Source organism: Dama dama, chromosome 33 (assembly GCF_033118175.1).
Source record: "Dama dama isolate Ldn47 chromosome 33, ASM3311817v1, whole genome shotgun sequence".
Lineage (NCBI taxonomy): Eukaryota > Metazoa > Chordata > Mammalia > Artiodactyla > Cervidae > Dama > Dama dama.
In genome coordinates, this window is record NC_083713.1 from 42,087,874 (window position 1) to 42,110,818 (window position 22,945).

At 40.3% G+C, this 22,945-nt stretch overlaps 1 protein-coding gene across 3 annotated transcripts in view; it reads right to left on the reverse strand.

Moving 5' to 3' along the window:
• The window catches only part of GPD2 (glycerol-3-phosphate dehydrogenase 2), a 144,262-nt gene that overhangs the window by 118,336 nt on the left and 2,981 nt on the right, over window positions 1-22,945 (reverse strand). Inside the window, exon 2 of one of the 3 annotated variants that reach the window (XM_061135797.1) lies at window positions 5,322-5,513. The exons of the other annotated variants lie outside the window; for them this stretch is intronic. The gene's annotated coding sequence lies outside the window, so the exon portion shown is untranslated. The remainder of the gene's footprint in view (window positions 1-5,321; window positions 5,514-22,945) is intronic. 3 annotated transcript variants of the gene reach the window in all.

Genomic DNA, 22,945 nt, shown 5'->3' on the forward strand with positions numbered 1-22,945 from the left:
CATGCATACCAATCAAAGCACATCATGTACTAGCACCTCCTTCCCCAAGGTTGACTTTCCAAAGGGGAGAATGATTAACACTCTGCCTACAAACGGATCCTCCCCAGCCAAGCAGAGAGGCACTTCTGCATACATACATCTCACAGAGCAGCCTGTGATCCTTCCAGAACAGGCAGCCCTCAAGTGTCCTTCTTGAAAGCTGTCAGACATAAATGAACAACACAGTCAACATCATGGGCCCATCAACCTGTCCTCTGCAAACAAAGACAAGCCCAAGCCTATAAACTGAAAATGAATTGCTCTTTTTTCGGTTGCTTTAAACATTTTAGAAAAGGATTTAGGCCAAGTCTGGATAGAAAATGGACCCAAGGGTTATCCACAAAAGGCTATCCCAAAGGAAATAAGTGAATGCATAAAATCCGGAAAAAACAGGGAATATTTAAGTGTCTTCACCTTCTTCTCTAGATTTGCCTTTATTTTGTGCATAGATATATCTTTTTCCATAAGCCAAAAAACAACAATGAAAAAACTATAGTTGTAAAAAATACACACACTGAACAGGATATCAAAGGACAAGCAAAAAGATTTTTCTGAAATCATTGAGAAAAGCATTCTCCTGGAAAACAAGATAAACAAAAGAACCATGTCAAAGTCAACAGAAAACTTAGAAATAAAATGAATCCTCAGACTCTGGATGTTCAAAATTTTGGCTATGGCGGAGGAGTAAGCTTAGGCAATGTTCAAATGCCTAGCACAGCATCCAAACCTAGCTTGGTCCTTGTCTTTCACATCCTATCTAAAAGTCAGAGTACTTCAGGGCAGGGCAGGTTCCATTTCCAATCAATTTCCCCAGGAAATCCCTTGCCAGAGGGTCTAACACAAAAGATGGAAAAAGAAAATGAAGGGAGAGTATTTTAAGAAAGACCAAAGAGAGATTTCCTGGTGGTCCAGTGGTTAAGATTCTGCGCTTCCACTGCAAGGGGGTACAGATACCATCCCTGATCCCTGGTCAGGGAGCTAAGCTCCCACATGCTGGGGAAATGGGAGGGATCAGGTAACAAAGGAGAAAATGAAAGAAGACAAACGCTATAATATCTATATTGGTCCACAGAGCTGCCAGAAGGTACTTTGGAAATGATTTCTGCTAGTCTCGGGGGCACCTTTAGGTCAACTATATCACTTTAGAACAAACACAGCACATGGCTACAGATGACTGAGAAAGAGGTTAGCCTCGGAACACCCCTCCGGTTCAAAGGAGGGCAGGCGCCTGGAAGCTTGACAGAAGGAGCTGGCACAGAAAAGGGGTTGAGCTGGTTTCAGAGGTTCAAATCAGACTTTAAGAAATGTAAGCAAATGGCACCTCTCCCAAAAAGAGACAGAAAATAAGGTCAACCATTTAAAATGAGCCAGTTAGAAACCAATGTTTATAAAAATTAAACTCAAAACATTATCACATGAATTCTTCTGGTGTAATTTTTGTTGTTTGTTTTTTTTTTTAATTTAAAGCACAATGCCACAACCTATTAAAGCATTTACTTCACAAAGTCCTCTAAAACAAAAACATATCCAAAGGGGAGAGAGCCCTAGAGGAACAGGATGATACATGCTCACACTCGAGCTGTCACTTATTATGGAAGACCTGATTTTTAAAAAAAAATGAATAGGGTTTCCAAGACAACTTCCATGTTGTGTATTTATGCCTTCTGCCATTTCTAAAATGCATACCAATACTACAGAGTCACAAATTTGACCCTTTTCTCTAATTTTCATAAGGTTCACTGTAGAATTACAAGAAATCAATGAAGCCCATCTCAGCTAACAATAGCATTACATTCATTAAATGCAAATGATCATAGCTTAATTCATAATGGGATAATTTCTATTGTATCTGCTTCCCATAGAATTGCTATTAAAAATCATAAAGAACTATAGTTAGTTCATGTAGGTGAACTTGTTTTCCATTTTAAATTCAGTGTAAAACCAAAAATAATATATATTTCTATCATCTTAGATACGTTAATGGATTTTTGTTTACCACTGTAAAATCCTATCATTGATTTTCCATAAAAAATATATGACTGCCTCTTTGTTTACCAAATATGTAATTTAAGGTAATCCTGAGAGGTATAATATAAAATGTCCCTTATAAGACAAAGTCTAAAGTGTTTTCCCCAAAATGCCCACCTCTTATAAAGACACAAGTCAGCTGAAGGAACTAGGCAGACAGGATGCCTACTATGAAATAACAATCTCGACTTTCTGTGTCAACTAAGAAATGCCTCACTTAAAAAAACTTTAATTCTATCTTGAGGAAGAACAAATGTTATCAAGCAATCACCAAAAAAAAAAAAAAAATGTTCTTTAGGCAAACAGGCCACACTCATCCTGTGCTTCTTGCAAGCTTTCTGACCCTTTGCTGACTCTGTTGTTGGGTTAGGAAAACAATTCACATTTCTCTAGCAGCACAAACTGCCTTGTTTTTAGATTGTATGTGTTGTTATAAAGTCTACTTAAGTAATTAAGACAGGAAAAAATCATGTACTTTGTTACAGAATAAACTGCAAATCAAACAGAGCTCAAAATATGTCTTTACACTAAAATACATCAAGCCTCTCAACCAGATTTATTATAAACATAACCATTATGAAGTAATCACAATCATGGTTGTTGATTACACACACTAAAACATTTCATAAAAAAACATCTATTTCACCATATAAATAAATGTACTTTATTAAAAATGTTTCAGATGTTCTAAAATAGTGCAGAGGCACTGTGATTCAAATGAAGAGGTTTTTAACACATATAGGGCTTCCCTGATAGCTCAGTTGGTAAAGAATCCTCCTGCAATGCAGGAGACCCTGGTTGGATTCCTGAGTCAGGAGGATCTGCTGGAGAAGGGATAGGCTACCCACTCCAGCATTCTTGGGCTTCCCTCGAGGCTCAGCTGGTAAAGAATATGCCTGCAATGCAGGAGACATGGGTTCAATCCCTGGGTTGGGAAGATCCCCTGGAGAAGGGAAATGCTACCCACTCCAGTATTCTGGCTCGGAGAATTCCATGGACTATCCGTAAAGTCACAAAAAGTCGGACACGACTGAGCAACTTTCACTTTCATTAACACAAATAGGTGATAAAAAACCTTAATCAAAAGAAATATACCCTAAGAAAATTTCAATTAATTTAGCATGTTCAGAAAAAGAGATGCTTAAGATAATTAAGCTTGTATTTGCCTGGATCTTACTCAGAGATCTATTTCGTTGTTACCCAATATCAAATATTTTTAAGAAATACAGCATTTCTTAATAAATAGAAAAAGCTATCTATTAAAAACAGGCATTTTTCTAAGACTCAAAAAAATCTTAAAGAAACTTAAGATCATTATTTCTAAATCTCTCTCTTTTTTAATAGCACAGATGTAGAAGGTTTGAGCATTTGCCTTCAAATGTTACAAGCACAAACAAAACTTTGAAAAAATAGCTTTTTAACTTCAAAATGTTGATGCCAATTGAGTTAACTCAGCCTTATTCATTATTTTTGTCATCAAATACAAGGAAAATGTACCAATTCTTTCAAAAGTTATAGTAGCAACTGCATTATATACGTCATTAAAAATGCATTTTAGGAAATACTTGTTGAAGATAATTTATGAAATCCTGAGTTCATAAAAAACAGTGACATAATTTTTATGATAATTAGTTATAGCACAATAATTTCAGCTAATTTAGTTTACTTACATTGCAAAAAAAAAAGTTCTAAATTTAATTACAGCTCTATTACAGCTCTATCAATGCATAAGCCATGACTGAGAGTTAAAACAGAGACCAAAGAGTATATGGGGTGGGGAGACCAGTTATTCTGCTTTCTTGAACTGGAGAAGATTCCCAGGAGATAAAGCTAACCACTTTTTACATCCTGTAACCTTTTCTTCCACTACAGCCTGCTGAAATTTGCATTTAAAATTCACTCCCCTACATATCTAATAATCTATTACATGTATAAATCTAACTATCAACAAAGGGTCAAATTACACACAAAAAGAACAGATGCAAAGAAAATCTAAGATGCACTACCTTGAAATAATCATATATTATACTATTTAGCTTAGCAATGACACTCCTTAAAAATCTCACCCTTAAGGAAATAAGAATCAGACAACAGGAGAGATTGCACTAATTCATATTTCTAACCATTTCTCTCAAAAGTATGGAATACAAATCATACAACATTTTGTAAATGCTCTATCCCCTGACTCCTCAAAAAAGGAGAAGACAAGACAGTAGATCTTTCATCTACGCAGAAGTAATAAACAAAGCTGTATTTCCATCTCAGTCATCTTGGCTAAAACAGTCTTGGTCATAAGATCTTATTCTCCCCACTTGAATGAGGCGTCCTTTGCAAGCCTCTCTTTTTTAGATTTTTCTTCTCTTCTTTAAAAGAACTGGCATGCACCTGAAGTGGAAAGCTTTCAAGGACCAGATCATAAACAAGTCTAGTCATTAAGCATGAGATACTGTGTACCAACATTACACAGCTAATACCCTAGCATCTGCCAGCCTAAATTTTAAACAGCATGCACAGAAGATCAAGGGTTCTACTCAACATTCTTGCTAAAACTGTCATCCCCCCCCCCAAAAAAATGTACACACATTCCAAAAACCACTATATTCTTTTAATTCTTGAAGTACCAGACTAAAAAAGAAAATCACCAGTGGATATTCTAGAAGGAGGGATTAAGGAGACTTGCTGTGTAATTCTGTCTATACCATTAACTTGCTTTGAGATTTCAGGCAAATCATTTGAATTTGCTGATCTTCACTCCAGCTGTAAATGAAGCATCTTCAGAAAATGTACAGATCTATTTTAACTTTAAATTTGTATTATTTTATGGTTTTTCTTCATTCAACAGGCGCGCGGGAGGGGGGTGGGGAGAGCGGGTGGAGACTTTCTGCATTAAAGTTGGTGCTATGTTAATGTTTTATTTTTTTAGCATTGTGGGATGATTAAAGCTTGCATTCTTTCATCCAACAATTATTTGCTGATCATGTAACATGTACCAGGCACTGAACATACAACTGAGGACAAACATATCAAAATTCCACCTTCCAAGAGCTCACATTTGAATGTGAGCTCACAGGTTTTTTTTTAAATAAAATGTCTAAACTGTTTTGAATTTAAATATTTCAAAAATTCAGATCACACTATGTCTTCTTAAGAATATTAAATAAGAATTCAATTATTGATGACTTGGAGCCATCCTTATGAACTATGTAGACTATGGTGCTAGGGCAATGTCCTCAGGAACAGTTGAATACTATTACCTCTTTACTCAGTGGCTCCAAACCACAGACTTCCCATTTGGATTCTTCTTGTATCCGCTTTATAAAGTTTTCCTGTTTCTTCCAAACTTTCAGGCTGATGGTAATTTTCCCTTTTGATCTTTGAGCTCTCCAGCTCACTTCTAACTTGTTGCCACCATGGTCAGAAAAGCAACAGCCAAGTTAGCTAAACCCCTGTTTAAAATACAAATAAATAACTCTGAGCAAGGCAAAAGGAGCAACTTATTAGCATTCTAGTGCTTGGATTTTCAACATTCTGGCTCTATCTATCTATTCAAGGGCTTTCCCCACCCGCCCCTTCCTTCCTTTGTTCTAGCTCGGGGGATCTCACCAGATAATATCTGAAGTTTGCGGTACACAGTGTGGATGAAATGAACCACACAAGCCTCCCATGAAGATTAAGAATCTCAAACCATATACAAATACATAGTCCAAGATAAGAGAAAGAAAACTCTTACTTCAATTCTGCCTCATCTGAACAAATTCACATTCCATATAAGCTGTGTGCTTCTGCTCTGGAAACAACTAGAATCTTTGTGCTCTCTTGGATTTAAAGAAAAGTTTACAGATAAATGGGCCAAAAAAGAAGCTATCTGCCACTCCTAAAAAGTTCAAAATTCGTTGATGGAAACTGGTTTATGAAAAACACACCTACCATTGGTGAGGGAAAAATAAAAACTATACCCTCTAAGAAAATAATGAAAGCAAGAGTTCAACAAATCCTCAGGATGGTGTCACTGAAGGAATCTCCCAACTAAGGAAGGTGAAAAGAGAGGTGTTCGTTCCCACAACATGGATTTGACTAGGACTGACTGAATGTCTGCTACATCCTCTGCACTGCTCTAGGTGCTGGAAATTTTTCTGCTTCCATGGATTGGGAGAAACCTATAAACAAATCTAAAAATTGAATATTTTGATAAGTGCTATGAAGAATATAATTAGGTTGGAGAGTGACTTGGGGATCTACTTAATTTTTTTCAACTTTTTATTTTGTATTGGGGTATAACAGATTAACAATGTTGTGCCAGTTTCAGGTGAGCGGCAAAGGGAGAGACGCAGCCATATATATCCATGTATCCATCCTCCCTTGAACTGCCCTCCTATCCAGGCTGCTATGTGACGCTGAGAAGAGTTTCACATGCTATTCAATAGGTCCTTGTTGGTGATCCACTTTAAACACAGCAGTGTGTGCACGTCCACTAACGAACTGTTCCCTAACTATCCCTTTCCCTCATCCTTCCCCCACAGCAACCGTAAACACATTCTCTAAGTCTCTGAGTAGGAGGGATCTACTTTAGACAGAATGCCCCTGCAGGTTATTTGGCACAAATACAACTGAAGAGGAAGAGCTACCACATAGAGAAGGACCTTCCACACAGAGGGGACAGACATGCAAAGACACAGGGTGTGTAAGCTTGGCCTCTCCTGGACACTGAAAGGCCACTGTGGGGGCAACGCAGTGAACGATGTGGGCACTGGGTTCTAGATCAGGTCAGGGAGCCAGACAGGTGCCAAATCACATATGACTTCCTACCAGCAAGGTGTTTCTTCTGACACGATAGAGACACAACAATCAATGGAAGGTCCTGATCAATGCAATGACATGATGGAATTTATACAGAGAGGGGAAGGAAAGAAGATGGATCCTAGCTACAGCATAGAGGATGCTTGCCAAGGAAATAAGAGTAACAGCAGTTGCTTTTCTTGAGGACACCATTAGCCCTGTTCATAATAAGCAGGTTAAAGTATGAAAAAAGGATTTAATGGGGAGAGATGGGGGAAGAATTAATAAATCACATAAGAAAATAGTAAAAACTGTAAACCACAATCAAAAATAGGAAAACAAACACTTCAGTGATAATCTTGAATATAAATATCTGTTGAACTCAACACACTTGAAAGACTGTTCCAGCCCATTCAATCTAACAAGATGGTAACAAAGAACAGAGTGTCAACTGAGAGAGCTCTCAAATGTCAACAGAAGAAGTCTTTTTATACTTCTCTTCCCCCTAGGGCTAGGGTATGTTGCAGGTGACTTTCGCCCTCACAACTCATTGTATCTTGAACTGATTTTGAACTCATATTGGAAAAGAAGCCCAGGTCACATCTCAACATGCCGAAGAACTCAGAACATTCCCCACCAAGCGCACAGCAGGATGTGAAGGAGCTGTGTGAAACTTACTGACACGCTGAGTATAGACGTAATAGACAAGAGAGACTGCATATGATTAATTATGGTTATTTATATTTATGGGTATGAATCTTGAAGATGCCTGGCCTCTCCCCATTTTATTTCATAATTTTCCCCCTGCTGGAAACTGAAGAGCAAAAGTCAATTGCCTGAGTGTCGGCATCATACTGGAAACTAAAGGGCCATGCATTTCAATTCCAGCTCAAGAAACACTCTGGCTGAACGCATGTAATTCACCAGACCCCAGTGGGCTAGGCTCGCACTGTTGTCAGTCAAAGCACACAACTCATGCAAATCAGAAGAGCACATTAGCAATTTACACTAAACAGCCTCTTCTCAACCCTAAGTTTTGAGATAATGTGAAGTGAAACCCCAGGTTTATCCAAAAAACTTAGCCCATAATTTGAGCCTGTGATCTTACCACGAGGCCGTCAGGACTTACAAAACTGACTTCCAAAATGGCGTTTCTAATAGGTCTCCTAAAACTCCAGGCTCCCCAAACTCCAGGCGCCGACATCAACACAGCGACCTCCAGGCGTGACCTCACCCACTGCACTTGCGCCCACCTCCTTAGCCATTAGTTTGGCGCTGGCCAGAAGCATGGTTTGCTTCTCAGGCTGTCTCCTAAAGCCCTGCAACATCACAGGACAGGCAGTCAGCAACCAGAGCCAGATCCCTACCCCGTGACAATCTCAGCCTCAACAAAGCCACCTGTCCTTTCAAAGTCCTCACATAAGAGATGGAGATCATCTGGAGAGTTCCTTTTTCGAGGTATTGCTAGATCCCATAACCCTGGCCTTCTGCTCCCCAGAGCCTCCTGACATTTTTCCCATCCAAACTGGACCAGAAGCATAGGTCACTCACTGGGTCCAAATGACTGCGATCCTCTTACCCCATTTAGACTTGAAAAGCAACATTTTATGCTGGTAAAAATTATAAAGGTCTAGAAATTAGTGGACAGTCTTAAATAAGTTACACATTCTAAAATTTCTTGACTGCTTAGGAATTCATTCTTTTTGGGTTAATTACAATCTACACAGAGATGGGGTAACAGGCAGTAGAAAATTAATCATGAAGAGAACAAAGGTAGATAAAATAGTATCTGTGTGTTTCTGTTTTAAAGCATATGTGTACACAAACACACGTGCGTGCGTGAAGGCTAGAAAGACACACCCGAAAATGTTTAAAATCTCATCTTTGAATGGAAGGGCTGAAAGTCATTTTTATTATCTTCTTTATGTGTATTATTTTTTAAATTTCTAAAATGAGCATGTGTTATTCTTGTAATAAGAAAAAAGAACCAATCTAGTGTGTGACTATGCGAGTGAGAGAGAAATGGGGAAAAAAAAGGACTCTGAGGGGCACAGTGCAGATAGATAGCTGACATCTGACTAAATCCCCGACCATCTGACCACTACTTGAGTGATTTTCCTGTTACACAACTTTTCTCATCTCTAATGTACTAGACAGAGTAAAAGACCCACACAAAGAAAGGAAAAGGAAAAAGGCAAAGGCAAAAAAAAGTTTGCCTTTAGAATTTATTACAAATCTTGGAATAAGAACTAGAAAATGTCACAGAATTATCTACTTCATTCTGAAGTACAGTCTCTACCATACCTAGGATGAATGTGCCTCAAGCATCGGACACAATTAACTATTTAAGCCTGAATTAAACTACCCCTGAACTACTTATGCATATTTAGTTAATTTCACATTATATCATCTCAGGGATTTAAAGTTTAACAAAACATCTGAAATCCCAACAACTAATCAAACTAGGGACTGCAAAGCTGATCAAACTTACTGGAATTTAGCATTCCCCAGGCTTCAACTCCATAAACATAGAAATGCTGCAGCCAACAATACATTCAGGGGGCCCCTCCACTGTGCCAGCCCTGAAGGAAGCCCACGGTACATGGAGAAAAGATAGACCATCCGAGATGAAGGCCAACACTCTCTCCCTGAGCCTGCCCTGTGATAATTCAATGCTTGTACGCAGGAACACAGCCACTTCTCCAGGCACGGCTGGGATTGTTCTCATCACAGGTTCTGTCCTTGGCAAATTCAGACACCACTGCTGACCAGTCAACAGACCACTCCCTGTGGGAGGCAGCCAGTATGGAGGTCATCAGAGACACCCCTGGACTGAATTCCAACTCAGCCACTTACTAGTGGTGTGACTGTGGGTTTCCATCCTCTCATGCATCAAATCTCATCTAGTTTACAACTTACATTGAGGATTTGAGATAATGTAAATAAGGTGCACCCCTAGAGAAGGAAATGGCAACCCACTCCAGTATTCTTGCTTGGGAAATCCCACGGACAAAGGAGTCTGGCGGGCTACGATCCACAGGGTTGCAGACAGCCAGGCACAACTGAGTGACTGAGCAGGCACGCAATAAGATATAAAAATATATCTGTGTCCACAGCTCCCATTGCTCATACATAACTGCAATGGGCTCGCACATGTGCAGTGCGGAACGGCCTTGAGAGAACAAAGGCAGCCATAACCTTGCTTCAGCCCGGGCAGTACTTGGCTCTGACCAAGCAAGTGCACTTCAGACTCCCAGGTTGGGGGAATGAAGACTGTCACTTCCCTTGAGAATAACAGTAGGCAGGCCTCTTTCAGCATTTCTCTTGCATCTCTCTCCAAAATAAACATTCTCTTCCACAGAATGTATACTGTGATTTGTGGAGTGTTCTATTAAAAATAAAAATCCAGTAAAGCCCCTCCTCTAATACAGACCTCACTCCAGGCCACAGGTTACCTGTCCCAGAGGTCACAGGGAGACAGCAGGCTTTTCGCTTTAGGTCAGACTCTGATCCCATAGGATCCATTGTTCCTAGCCTATCTCTAGTACCTCAATTAGTCAGAGAATTGAAAACAGTCCCCATGAGAGGCTTGATGTAAGGTTTGTGTCCTGAGTTAACCCAAGTCACTACGACAACTTTGAGCCATAAGAGTGTTTTTTTGTTTGTTTGTTTGTTTTTGTCCTCTCTTCACAATATTTCCTGGTATTTATTTTTAGTTCAGATAGGGTGAGGAATGCATGCCAACCACTAGCCAATAGCCTATTGTGTCCCCCAAACCACCTTTACCCATGTCCACACAATCTGCTCTGCTCCCCACAGATACCTCCGCCACCCCTCAACCCACCCTCACCCTCTTACCACCACTCCCAATCCACCAACAGCCAGGAGTGACTCACTCCTGCCACCTCATCTCACATTTGCTCTTCCCACCCTTCTCTGACTGGACTCTGCTGATGTCATTCTTTATTAGGTATAATTAATCAGTTCATCCATGTAGGATCAAGGAAATCAAGGTCTGAAGAGACCTAAAAGGAAATGAGCATGTTAACACCAAGGTTCTAAAAGATTCCACACACCAATCCTGCAACTGTAAGCAGGACTTGCAAGCTGCCCACTCAAGCATACCTAACCAATACCAGAAACCCACATTTGTTTGATGTTTGTATTCCCTTGGGGGTATAACTGGAAAAGTTAATGATTACAACTCAACATAAAACAATGACAATGGTGAACAAAATAAACAAAAGTCACTTGGTAAAAGAAAAAGAACACAGGTCTAAGTCTGCCTCCCATACTAACTACCTGGTTACCCATTTCCTTCTGCATTCATCCTCTACCTCATCAAAAAATTTGACTCCACTATTAAAGAAAAAGAATGTGTACAAAATATAACTTATATTTCATAACAGAAAGGCAATATGAAAACTTAAATATGTACTGGATTTTCATTTATTCAACATATTCATCTAGCACCTACAGTGTTAGACTGTGAGTAAACAAAGATGAATAATTTAGTTTCTGTTTTTAAGGAACTTATTACTTCGAGAAGAGGATTCTAAAACAAACATGAGTGAAACAAATAAGATTTGGACTAGGGGCTACGGGAGTAATTATATATGGGGTTAAGAGGGGGTAGGAAACATCATCAGGGCAGATTTGTAGAGAAAGCAATAATTAACTCGAATGTTGAAGGTTCAACAGATCCAAGGGAACGTGAGGGAAGTCATGACTGTATGAACAAATACTGCATTTTCAAGAACAAGGAGGCGTGAAACATATGCCTAGAGAACAGGATGGCATACAGTGGTCATAAGTGAGGCAGTGAGGAGACTGAACAGGCAGGCAAGGAGATGTTACCTACAATTTCATAGGACTTTGGTCTTTGTCCAGTAAACAATAGATCACCAATGAAGGCTTTTAGGCATATTTTTGGCTGCATACTGGGTTATAAGGACTGTGCTGGTTAGCTGATACACATTATGTTAATCCTCACAATATTCCTAATAGGCATGATAGAATCATGTTTAAATTTAAAAGCCCATCCTCACATTCCCAGAAGCAGTGCTGGGAGATAAACTAAAAGGACACGCATCCGGGAGAAGGGAAATCAAGAGACTGGTTGTAAACACCCTGACACAGACTTATACAGGTCTGTACTAAGCCAGTGACAACAGAGCAGAGAGCAGAGTCTAAATACACTGGACTCTGACGGTGGTCCCCAGAAGCAGCACTCCTTAGCTTCTGCCAAATAGGAGAAAGCACCTCCCCCAGGGGTTGCACCATCACTTTGGCTGAGAACAGGCCCTCAGAGCACCTGATGCTTCTGGCCACTTGAGAGCAGTCCCCTAGGAGGGTTTTTATACTCCAACTGGCCACCAAGCCAACAGGAGAGGCCCTAGGGCTACAGATACTCCAAGGAGGCTTTTGTTCACCCTTGGCTACCACTTCAACATGTGCTCCCAGAGGTCTGCACCAGGAGCTGCCAGAGGTCTGCACCAAGCTTCTTCCAGGACATCACTGGCCCTGATCCCAGCATGTTCTTTAATCCCCCTTTACCTCAGTCATGACCAGAAGCCCAATCTGCCCCATCTCTCACCTCCTCAGCCCTCCCTCCTTCCCAGTTAAGCCCTCTAGAACTCAAAAATCTATCCTTTTCTTCTCCAGATGTTCCTTTCGCCAGGTAATATCCTGAAAACAGTGAGAAAGCAAGATTTAATCTGACTTTTGAAGGCTGACGCCTCTTAACGCTGCTTTCACAGCATCCCTCAAGGAGAGGTTGTTTATACTTACATATTAAGTCTATTGTTCAGCCGGTATAAACAGGGATGGCTGTACTGCTGCTAAAACACCAAAACATCCCTGAACCAGGTGATAACTAGCCCCTTTCCTGGGAACTTCCTTTGATTAAGTGACTAAAGGGTTAATGTCCAAGTTCACAGAAGGCTCCCAGGACTCCTGCCCAGGCTAAAGATCTGTACCTGCAGTACCCATTCCATTTTAGTTGTAAATACTTTAAGTTAGACTCCTGCTTCCATTCTGCAAATCTCCCAGCCAGAATATCTAGTGTCTCCCCATTTATCTTCCAATTTCTCCTCGATCCTCTCTCAAAAATCTTACCTGTTTTGAAGTTCATGTCATTAGACTTACCATCCTCCATCCCTTCTTGCTGCCATCTACCCATCTACTGCTGTTTCTTTTCATTCACTGATTAGATAAGCATCTGGCTGTTTCCCCTCCCAAGCTCCTGTCTTCGTGTCTTCTGTCTCCTATACATACAAGGAGGTCCCAGTTCCTAAAGCCCTGCACCTCTTATAGTGTTCTCTTTTACCTTGCCTCAGCCACCTGCTCTCATTGTCATAACCTTTCATTTTAGCATCATTATTACTTGCACCAGCTCTGAGACTTCAGCTTCAAGCATCTTATATGTGAACACCTTCTCTTTTTCCAGCTTATCTACTCTGGTATTTCCATTCCAACATCTTGGCATTATCTGGTTTTTCCAATCCACTGGCAATTTCCACTACCAAGTTACATACTCTCTTCCTTTTCTGTCCAGCTTATGGTCAAGGTCCATCATTGTAAATGTTCCCTTGCAAGTACCCTTAACTCCCTTGCTCCTCTCTTTCTGCTTCTAACTTACCAGGAAAATCCTCAAGTTGATTAAGCCCAACTATCTGCCTGCTCCACACCTCTACCTAAACAGCTAAAGAAACTGCCTGGAGAAAAAAGAAAAAAAAAAAAAACCTGCATCTACAACTAGCTCAGTTAAATTTATGGCTATAGGTCTCTCATGGACAATACATATTGACCAGCAATCCTATTATTTCATTTCCCAGGATGTTTCAAAATAGCCATTTCACATCAGCTCTTTTCCCAAAACTGTTTAACCCTGTCCCACCACAACCTCATCACACATCACTGGGAAAGTAGAACCCATGAGGTAAGAACTTCATCTTCCCACCACCCAAACTAAGACCTCTCAGCCTCTCTATGCATTCTCTCTGCAGAGCTTCCTTCCTTTCTTCATTCATCCTTTCCTGAATGAAATGTCCCTGATCCTAATGAAAACCAACCTCTTCATTTGTCCCTAAAGCTCCCTTCCTGTCTCTTCAAGAATTATACTCCAGCAGGTATCCATCACTCTCGCCTGCCTTCATTAGTTTTTTCTCTCTAGTTAATCATTCTATTAATATCATTTCCTCTCTACTTAAACTCATCCTATTACTCTCTCGTTCTAAGAAGCCCTGCCTTAGTCAGTAACTCCTTCCAGGAACTTTTCCATTGCTCTGCTTTTCTTCATGACACAATTACTTGAAAGAGTTGTCTCTATGCACTGTCTCTACTTTCACAACTCAATCCTATAAACTTTTAAAAACATTTTAACCACTCCTTTTAAAAACACTTTGAACTTTTTTTTTGCTTTGGGACTTCCCTGTGGCACCAGACTCAGTAGTTGCGGGACATGGGCTTAGTCACCCCGCCGCATGTGGGAACTTTGTTCCCCGACCAGGGATGGAACACACGTCCCCTGCATTGGGAGGTAGATTTTAACCACTGCACCACCAGGAATGTCCATAAGTTTAAGGATACCACACTCTCCTGGTTTCCCTCATATCCACTGGCAACTCCTTCTCTTTCACATAATACAGTATTCCAATGGTCCTCTTCTCTACCTGCACACGCATCACAGGTAATTCAATCCAGCATCAAATATAGCCTATATGTAAATAACTTTCAGCTCCTCATCTTCAGTCAAAACCCCTCCTAGAATCTCCAGGTACCATTTATCTGATTGTCTAACTGACATCTCCAGAGGAATGTCTAAGAAACATCTCAAATTTAACACAGCCAAAACAGAACATCTTCCTTCAAGTACACAAATCGCTTCTCTCCCAAATCTCCCCTTCTTGGTTTCATGGCCCAGAGCTCAGTTTAAAAATGTAAGCCTCTGTCTGGATTCCTGTTTCCTCTCTCCAGATAATTAATCTGTCAGAGAGTTCAGTCAACTAACTCAACTGCAGAGACAAATCCTAAATCCATGCACTTCTTTCCATCTTTAACGCATCCTTGAATATACAACTGTAATCCCTTGGTTAGGCTACTAAAATAGTCTCTTAATTAGAGTACTGCTTCCAATCTTCCCCCTCCCACCTATCACAATCCAATCCACTTTGTGCACCCAGGTCAGTCTTTGATAGCACCCATGCTCAGTGGGAACAGTAACACCTACAAGAGACAAAGCTGGTTCTTGAGGGAAGGGGCGGGGAGGCAAAGAAAAATCTTACGTATTACAATGAGTGTGGTCCTCCAAAGCTCAACTTTGACCAACAGAATCTTATGTTTTAATATTTAGGGAATACACTTTTGTTGGAGAAGGAAATGGCAACTCACTCCAGTACTCTTGCCTAGAGAATTCCGTTGGACAGAGGAGCCTGGTGGGACGCCGTCTATGGGGTCGCACAGAGTCGGACATGACTGAAGCAACTTTGCAGCAGCAGCAGCAGAGAAAAATTAATTTAAAATTTTAATTAACTTCAACTTAATTTTGCTTCTTGGAATAACATAATGGGGGGAAAAGCAGTTGAGAGACACTGTTTTAGAGCAAAACCATAATATTTCATTTACCAGCACAGAATCCTCCAATGGCTTGTACAACCTTAGAATGAAATCTAAATATTTTATCTCGGCTTGTACAGCTCTATAAGATCTGGCCCTTGCCTACTTTTTAAAGCTTCTCTTGGACACTATGGTAGGCTGAATTTTTTGTTGTTTAGTTGCTAAGTCATGTCCCACTCTCTTGTGACTCCATGGACCGTAGCCCTCCAGGCTCCTCTGTCCATGGGATTTCCCAGACAAGAATACTGGAGTGGGTTGCCATCTTCTTCTCCATGGGATCTTCCCAACTCAGGAACTGAACCTGCTTCTCCTGCATTGGCAGGGGGAGCCACCAGGGAAGCCCCCATTGGCATGGAAAAGGTGTCACATCCTAAATCCTGGCACCGAGGAGTTATCTTACATAACAACAACAAAAAGACTATGCAAATGTGATTAAATAAAGGCTCTTAAGTGGGGAGATTATCCTGAATTATCAAAGTTGGGCCCCAAATGCAATCCCATATATCCTTATAAGAGGGAAACCGAAGGGAGATTTGACACACACAGAAGAGAAGAAAGGCAGTATGACCATAGAGGTGAAGACTGGAGTAATGGGAGCCACGAGCAGCTGAAAGAAGTAAGGAACAGCTTCTCCCTTATCGACTCAGAAGGGAGCATAGTGACTGGACTTCTGGCCTCCTGAACTAAGACAGCATACATTTCTCTTGTTTTAAGCCGCCAAGTTTGTGGTAATATGTTTAACAGCCACAGGAAACTAATACAGATACCTAGGGCTTCCCTGGCGGCTCAGAGGTTAAAGCGTCTGCCTCCAATGGGGGAGACCCGGGTTCAATCCCTGGGTTGGGAAGATCCCCTGGAGAAGGAAATGGTAACCCACTCCAGTATTCTTGCCTGGAGAATCCTATGGACGGAGGAGCCTGGTAAGCTACAGTCCACGGGGTAGCAAAGAGTCGGACACAACTGAGTGACTTCACTTTCCTTTTCTTTCATTCCTCTCACTAAGTTCTGGCTATATTTACCTTCTCCTGCCCCTCAGATTCATCAAGAATACAATTAGGGTTTTGGCACCGGCTGTCTCCTCTGCCTGGAATGCTTAGCTCATGTCTATACAAGTCAGTTTCTGCTCACTCAGGGCTGGGCTCAAATGTCAGCTCCTCAGAGGCCTTCCCAAACCATCCAAATCCAAAATAATCATATAGCTTCCATCAGCTCATATGTCTCATTTTTATTTACTCATTATTATTTCCTTCCTCTACCCCCTAGAATGTTGTTGGGGCTCAGGACAGGCCATCCCCAGAACATATAAAATGGCATATTGATTATTTTGGATTCAAGCTACTTAAGAAATGGTGAATGCAAGAGGGACAGTCTAACTATCCCTTTTGTCTCCCTAAAAAATAAATAAATAAATCTCATGAGGGATTTATTTCTTGCTTTCAGGAAAGGTACAGTCTTTACATCTAGAGGTAGGACACCCTTTTGAACAGAGATAGGAATTTGGACAGAGATTCCTATGTGAATAAACCTTGTTACTTCTTTAGTACTACCTCAGGCCCAAACTCTTTAGGTTCCTTACTAATTGAGCACCAAAACCTAAATTTCTTTGCCCTGTTGATTTCTCACAAATTTATTGTTTCTTTGTCTAAAAAGTATAAAAGCTGCCTGCTTTGGACACTTCTTAGGTACCGTTTCAATGAGACCTCTGTATGCACAAATTAAAATTTATCTCCTGTTAATATCTTATGTCAATTTTATTATTAGTCCAGCCACAAGAACTCTAGAGATGCAAACTCTACCAGAGAAGAGACTGTATCTGTTTTGTATACCAGAATACTTTTAATTTGTAGAAAAATTCCTGGCACATACTAGGTGACTGATGACAAATGAGTGGATGATATAGGTGGGAGAAAGGATAGTGGTGCTCTTCAATGAGAGGATAAACAGCGTGAGAGAGGAGTGGTGAAGAGGAATTATCAGTCTTGTCTGGACTGTGGGACATCCAAGTGAAATATCTATTGAGTCTGAACCCAGGGAAGAGGTCTGATTGGGGATGCTGACTTGAATCATCAAAATCAAATAAACAGATGTACTTGATAGTACAGAGAAAATCTACCATAAGAAGACAGTGAACTAAGAACAGACCCTGGGAACTACAACATATCAAGCAGAAGGACCTGCAAAGAGACCCATAAGGACTAATCCAAACAGAGAACCAAGTGTCATGGTAGCCTAGTGAAAGTTCAGTTTCACAAAGGAGGAAATCAGCAGAATCACAAATGTTTCAAGCAATAAGATCCCATGTATTTGCCAGTCAGGAAGACATCAGTAATCGTAAAAAGAACAGATTCCTCTAAGGTAGAGGCAAATTTTCAACAGTTGTGGGGTGAATGAAAGATAAGGAGATAGAAAAACAACATCAAACACTTTCAGGAAGCGTAGCTTGAAAGAGGAGAGAATGAACACAATCAAGAGAGGAGGGCAGATCGGAGGAATGAATAATTTGGGGTTTTGGTCTTTTTATTACTGTGATGGGAGAATCCTGAACATTCCTGTACATATTTAACATGCAGGTAAGGGGCTTCCCTGGAGGTCCAGTGGTCAAGACACTGCATTGCCAGTGCAGAGGGCATGGGTTCAATCCCTGGTCGGGGAACTAAGATCCCTCATGCTCCTTGGCATGGCCAAAATTAGAAAAAATAACAATAATAATAACAATACAAAATAAAATAAAAGGCAAGCGAACATGGAGAAATTTCACAGAGTAAGCTAGCTGAAGAAATGGGGGATCCAGAACATTGGGGAAAGCATAAACTCTGGAAAACTCTAAGTTGTGTTAATGATAGAATTAATGGATTCAGATACAGGGAAGATGTGGAAAAGACCACAAAATTTTAAGAGTGGATGTGATATCTCTGTGTTCTCAGTATAACAGGAGGCAAGGACACTGTAATGGAGACAGCTAACTCGTTACCAAAAAGTGTCTTCCTCTCCCAGCCAGACAACACTTGCCAGTCTCCGTTCATTCATAAGTGTGACTGAGCACCTCATTTCTGGCTGATGTTACGTGAGTGGAACTGTTACCTTCATTTTAAGACTAAGTATTTAGAGAGTGAATAGGCTTCTTCTCTTTTAGAGAAGTTAAAGACAGTTGAAAACACAGCCATAAGGAACAGCAGAACCACAAAATGAAAGGGTCCAGGGTGCCTGAGTCACCAATTAGAGGAAAGTCATCCACCAACCAAGACTATGACATGATTGAGAAATAAACGTCTGCTGTGTCTGTGCTTTTATCTATTTTCAGATCTGTCAGAGCAGTTTAGTCTGTTCTAATCACTAACGATCATCTTCTGGTAAGGAAACGCACAGTGGGGTAAGAGGCTTAAAGAAAATAGAAAACATGGGAAGTTTGGGGAAATTATGGGGAAAAACCAAAAAAGGTGCTGTCTAGAAACAGGTAAAGATAAAAGAACTGCCCTGTGGCTAAAACTGGAGAACATAAATTTGTGGGTGCCTCCAGTTTGCACGACTATGTTCATTTTCCTAAGAGCATTTTACAAACCCAGGTGTAGAAGCAGAAAAAGCAGACTGATATCACGTTGCAGCTTGTTTCCACAGCCATTAAAACTAAAAAGGATTTGAATAGTGTCCCTGATGCCAGGAAGGACTGAGTACAGGAGGAGAAGGGGACAACAGAGTATGCGATGGTTGGATGGCATCACGAATTCAATGGACACGAGTTTGAGCAAACTCCAGGAGATAGTGAAGGATGGGGAAGCCTGGCGTGCTGCGGTCCATGGGGTCGCAAAGAGTCAGGCACAACTTAGCGACTGAAAAACAACATCACGGTTCCTAGAAGACAAATCAAAAGGAATACTGTCTCAGGCTGATATACTGTGCTATGCATTCAATGTCTGAACAAGTTCAGCATCGCTGGTGGAAACTGTTGAACCACAGCATCAACTATTAGGAAGTACAAAAGGCAAAGTTCAGTGAGTTGAGAAGGGGAATCCAAGGTAGCAATAAAGCAGGAAATACATTACAGAAATGTAAGCGGAACTATCTCTTGAGTCTATTATTTTCTTTACACAGTTTTCAAGGGAGTTTCTGTCCGACCAGAACATTGCTGTGGCTTTGAGTGAGTCACTTATGTTCTTTGGAACTCAGTTTCCTCATTGATGTAACAGAGTTCACTGCTGATGTATGAAATAATGTGCCAAGTACTTAGCACGAGGCCTAGAAAAGGGTGATTGCTCCAAATAATACTTACCATTACTATTTATTATTAGTAATAAAAAGACAGTGTTGGGTTAGATCTTTAACCCCCTTCCTATGTTAAAATTCTGTGAATCTATATTTTTTTAGATAAATATCACAGTTCCTTGGATAGGGGAAAGACTTAAGATAATGAAACAGAGAAGTGAAAAGATATCTATTTTAACAGATCCTATATGCACAAACCAGGAGGAAGATATAGGGAATGTAGTATCCTCCCACTGTGAATGCTACATCTGGAGAGGCTGAAAGGACATCCCAAACTCCGTGAAGTAAGAGGAACAGTTAAACCAGGTCCAGTGGAGAAACAGAGCCCATGTGTTCTCCCCTTGGAAGACATGACAAGAGCTTCCCCTTGGAAGACATGACAAGAGCAATAAAAATACCTCTCTCTTTTATGGTTTTAAATTCATGCAGTTCTGTCACCTTATTTTACAGAAGAAGATACTGACAGGTTCAGAGAATGACCAAAGCCACAGGTTGGTGGCTATAATGTGACTTCAGGGATACACAGAACTAAACACCGCCACCCAAAAGCTCCTTCTACCTATCCTACATAAATGGTTTCAAAGTTTTGTCCCCTTAGAAACCAGAGACTTTGGAAACAGTGACAAGCTAATTTTTACCAATCGGCTTCCCTGGTGGTTCAGTGGTAAAGAACACGCCTGCCAATATAGAAGATGCAGGTTCGATCCCTGAGTCTGGGAGATCCCCTGGAAAAGGGAATGGCAACCCACTCCAGAATTCTTCCCTGGAGAATTCCCATGAAGAGGAGCCTGGTAGGCTATAGTCCCTGAGGTCACCAAGTCGGACATGACTTAGCAACTAGAAACAATTTTATTAATCTTCTTGTTATAAATTAAATTTCTGGACTCTTTCTTAAAAGAGACTGGATTAGTTGGGCAGGTGGAGAAGAAGGGAGAAGTTAGTGAAGAGAAAGGAGCCCTAAGGGTTCTGACAAAGGTGACTCTTCACTGGTTAGTATATGACCTTCCCATTTGCAGATTCCTCCACCGATGTTCTTCACAGATTGCTTTGATAACTTTGGTTCAAATTCAGCAATTTCCCTTTCCTGCTTCTAAAACTAAAATCCTTTAGATACAAAAACTGCCAAAATGTGTAAAGAGGATGCCTGAGAAAAAGCTAAAGTTTCCATTAAACTCATTATCTGAAATGTATCTGCCTGCGTGTCACTTGCTGTCCAATCACACCCCACTCATTTCTATCACTTACTCTTGGTAATTACGGGATGAGTGAATTATGAGTCAATCACTAATTCAACAACTATTTACTAGGTGGCCTCCAGTAAAGGTGTCCCCTTTCCAAATACATGCAGGGACTTGGGTTGGGCACATGAGGGCTATAAAATTGTGTAGGATCCAGCCCTTGCTCTGCAAGACCTTCTGCATGAAAGCAAGTGATGCATGTTTTCAAATAATCACCATACACAAGAGTAAAGGAGACAGTTAAGAGTGGCATTAAAAGAGTAGTTGAAGGGTTTAGGACATGTACAAAGCACTTCTGAGTGGGGCAGTGAGGGGAAGCGTCACAAACTGGTAGCCTTTGGTCAGAACATTCAAGAACTGCTAGGATTTCAAACAGGTGAAGTGGAAGGAAGAGTGTTAGCATTAGGGGCAGCACCAGGATTAAAACACATCTAGGGAAATCCGCATTGTTTCACAGAGAAGAGAGGGGAAGAACTTTAATAATGGGGCAAGATTGGAAAGACCCATGAATTTGAAGACAAATATTTAGAATTGAATGTAACAGAGCAAAGTGACCCAAGGAAGGGTGGAGCAAGCAGTGATACGATCAAAGCAGTTTGGTTATTACCAGAGTGACACAAAACTTCCTTTCTTTCTTCAGTAGAAACAAAAGGAAAACAACTTTTGAGGACCTAGTACTCTGAGCTGCATTTTTTTTAATCACTTTTCAAATACATTTAGAAGTTTATTGTGTTTTATTGAAACTCATAAAATCTTAATGAAAAATTTCCTAAAATGTTTGCCTTGAACATCAACTTCTGCTCCTATTGTGAATAACCAACCAGACTTAGCCATCACTGGTGCACATAAGGCAAAGTGATACTGCTTTCTAAGCATGTGTCACCCACAGTCATACTCATAGGCCATGTCATTTGACAGTAGTAGCTTCCAGAAATCTCATTTTCAGAAACAGATCTGTTATAATTTGTGGGGTTTGAAGCATATAGGTGGATAATCATATATGGAATTCCACAGAAGACATATCACTATTTAAAGAATATGAGGCTAGAAACATCTAAATGAAACTGTTGTTGCTCATCCATTAATAGTATCTGACTGTTACAGAATAAAGTACATTAGTAATCACTTTATTTTGCCACAAAAAAATAAAAGATAGCCCCAAGTAATTAAGCTTTGTTAACACATTTTGTCATAATAAATTTTTACTTAGGAGAGCAACAATTTAATTAATTTTTCCCAGTAATTTTAGCAAACTAATAAAACCAGAGCCTGATCTAATTAAAATCAGAAACCATGTTTTGTCTGCTTCATGAATCAGAAATCTTATTTTGAAAGAATCAACACACAATTTTCAGCTGAAAAATGGAAAACAAGAATACAGAAATGATGTAGGAAGAAACATTTAACCCAAAGAACTAGTAAAAACTGCCAGCAAAAGAGGAAAATCTTGGAAAACAAGAAAAAAGAAACACATTCATGTCAGGACACAAAATTAGAGTTTTGGACAAACTATGACCACAATCATCTTTAGGTATTCAAACCATCTGCTCCTCATTCTTCCTTTTCCTAAAATGCTCCTGAGATCAATCTCTGGTCAGGTAATACAGGAAGAGGTCTGAAGTTATTAGGGATTTTCTGGCTTGTAGCCATGCTGGGCTTTGTCTCTCTCATTTGGAGTTGCATCTAATCATCTCTCCCTCCTACATTTCTTTCTCCCATCATGTCAACAACTATAAAACAAGGAAATAGACAACATGCCCTTTATTACATTCTGCTTTCTCTATAAAACAACTTCTAAGTTTCCTTCTTGACTCCAGGTGATGAGTCCTGATGGAACTTCCTGAGTATTTCGAAGAGTATCTAAAACCACTTTCATTATACCATCTTAGTTCCATTCCATCCCTCCTTATCTCCCAAAATAACAATCTAAAATCAGCCGGTGTGGGGGTCCCAAACTTAATGACTAATAATTTTCCCCAAAACTTCAG